General features: G+C 29.8%; 1 long non-coding RNA gene across 1 annotated transcript; it reads right to left on the bottom strand.

Moving 5' to 3' along the window:
* Positions 1-634: 634 nt before the first annotated feature.
* LOC130592170 (uncharacterized) lies at positions 635-2172 on the bottom strand. Its single transcript, XR_008970382.1, has 2 exons — positions 1635-2172; positions 635-773 (listed from the first exon to the last, which is right to left on the bottom strand). It is a non-coding gene; the product is annotated as an uncharacterized LOC130592170 (long non-coding RNA).
* Positions 2173-2665: the final 493 nt, after the last annotated feature.

The following is a 2665-nucleotide window of genomic DNA, read 5'->3' as shown; positions in this document are numbered from 1 at the left end:
CCAACAACGATCATATAAAAGCAAAAAGAATTGAAATATTACAAGTACATCATCATAAAAGTAATACTAATATATGATAACTAAATATATATAGTTTAAGATTTGTACTAGATGCACCACTATGGCTAAAATTTTTATTTCAAAATTTTAAAATGTACTTGATTTCAAGATATAGAATAACCAAGGTGATTATAGCTCCCAGGTAAGGAAGTTACCCACAGCGTCGGGGAGAGCCTTCCTAATCCTAGACAGAGCTTGTCACCCCAACATATCTACACCCTTCATCTTTCAAAATAAAAATAATAATATATATATACACCTTTTTGTGGTACTAGCAAGATGCATCTATACAAATCGTCAAAAATAAAACAATTAAGCTTAACAAAAACAATTTAGAATGCAAATGCGAAACTCTTATCTACCCATCCTATGTCTACCCATCAATTTTAATATTCAACTTTTATTTTCAAGACCTGAAAAACTGATACCACTTTGTAACACCCCCAAATTACTCACTTTTAAATAAATAATTTAATAAATAATATTTGAGTAATTTAGGAGTATTACCGCCACGTGACTAACACGCTTTCGGCAACCAACTACTAACTAACCAAAATAACTTGCAGCGGAAGACTTTAACCAAAAATAATAATACTTCTTTATTAATAAAAGTAAATATTGTCTCAATACTCAAAATAAATGAAACACTCTAATCTAGGTGAAGATCCCCTTCCTAGTATGCTCCCATGCACATCCAAAATTCACCTGCAAATCTGCTTACCAAAAAGGTAAACAGGGCAAAGCCAAATAGGAAAAAAAATACGCGTCAGTATAAAACTGAGTACGAAATGTACTAGATAAGTAACACATTTGTTAGTTCGTAACAATTTTTCATTTCGAAAACTCCATCACCAATAATTCAAGAATAACTCTTTAAGAATAAACTGTTTCAAACACTTAATAATAATTCAAGAATAACATTTTAAGAACAAACTCTTGCCAAACACTTGAATAATAATTCAAGAACAACCTTTTGAAAACAAACTCTTTCCAAACACTTGAATAATAATTCAAGAACAACCTTTTAAGAACAAACTCTTTCCAAACACTTGAATAGTAATTCAAGAATAACCTTTTTAAGAATAAACTCTTTCCAAACAACTTGGATTAAAAATAATCCCGAAAATAATTCCTCTTCTTATCTCCCCTTCTATTTTGCTAAGTGTGCACACCCCCCAAGCTAGTCATCCCATCACGGAGCTATATCAAGGGGTAACTATAATTGCCAATAGGTGGACTTTGAATCTCTTGATATTAATCAAGCGGAAATAATAATAATATGACTTGTAAGTCATGAGTGAACCTCCTTCCTCATAAACAACTTTTTGAACATTCAAAGTTCATAAAAACCAATCAACTTTTCCTTGTAAAAATAATTTAATTTTCCAAAAAGGATAACAAAACTTCTATATAAAAATGATTGATAAAATCATTCATTCTTTTCACTTTCAAGCGTGAATAATAAAACATTGTAACCATTTTAAATCAAATTTCTAAACCAATCCAACCAATAAAATCAATAAACAACTTTATCATATAAACCACATTTTAAAAGATCTAGCTACATAACGTACCTTGATCTTGCACAAACTAATACTAGTATCTTCACTTATTCTTATACTTGAGCTTTCTCATAGCCAACCAACAAGCAATCTACCACATGAACTTAATCATGAATTTAAACATGAATGATCTATCATGAGCATAATATTTTTGAGTAAGAAATATGAAAATATTTTTCTTAAACAAAAGAAAATTGAAACTTGAATAAGAAATATAAAACTAGAATACACAGGAAGAGAAAGAAGAACTTTGAAGTAAGAAATTATAGATTCTTCAAAGTTTTTGTGTGGAAAAGATGGCTTAAGGTATGGGGTATTTATAGGAGTAGAATAGGTAGTACTTAATTTCAAAAATTAAATAGTTTGTAACCTTCACCATAAATTAGGAGATTAAACCAAGATTTGTAACCTCCATCATAAATTTGGAAGTTATAGGAAAACAAAACTCCCTCCAATCCCCATAAATCCCGTAGGAATATATGGCCCCTAAAAAAAAAAATTTTTTATTTATTTTTTTTTTTTTTTGAATTTTTTTGACTAGGATTTAATACCAAAAGCTTAACAAATCCAATTTTGGCCATACTCCGCCAAAATAATTAAAAATCAGTGAAAATACTAAAATACCCTTTGCTTAAAAATATTTATTTTAGAAAATGAATATAAAATAAATATTTAATTATTTAAATAAATACTAAAAATATGGGGTATTACATTCTATATGATGCGTTAAAAATAGGTGCAGTGCCAAGAACTGTCTATGGTGAAATCAACATCTGTTGCAGGCGGCATACCATCAATCTCGCTTGGAAATACATCTATAAACTCATTCACAATTGATACATCCTCAATTTTCAGCGCTACCTCTTTGCTTACATCTTGCACACTACAGAAAATAGCTCATATTCCGTCTTCATCAGCTTCTTAATTTGCATTGCAAAAATAACCCCCAAATTCTTAGGCTTCCCAAAACGTCGATATGAAGTCAACTTCCCCAAACGACTTCTCAATACTACTTTCTGAGCTTCACTTTCTATTTACCAATT

This window comes from Beta vulgaris, chromosome 1 (genome assembly GCF_026745355.1).
Source record: "Beta vulgaris subsp. vulgaris cultivar EL10 chromosome 1, EL10.2, whole genome shotgun sequence".
NCBI lineage: Eukaryota > Viridiplantae > Streptophyta > Magnoliopsida > Caryophyllales > Amaranthaceae > Beta > Beta vulgaris.
The sequence above is the reverse complement of the archived record's forward strand: the minus strand, read 5'-3'. Positions and strand labels throughout refer to the sequence as shown.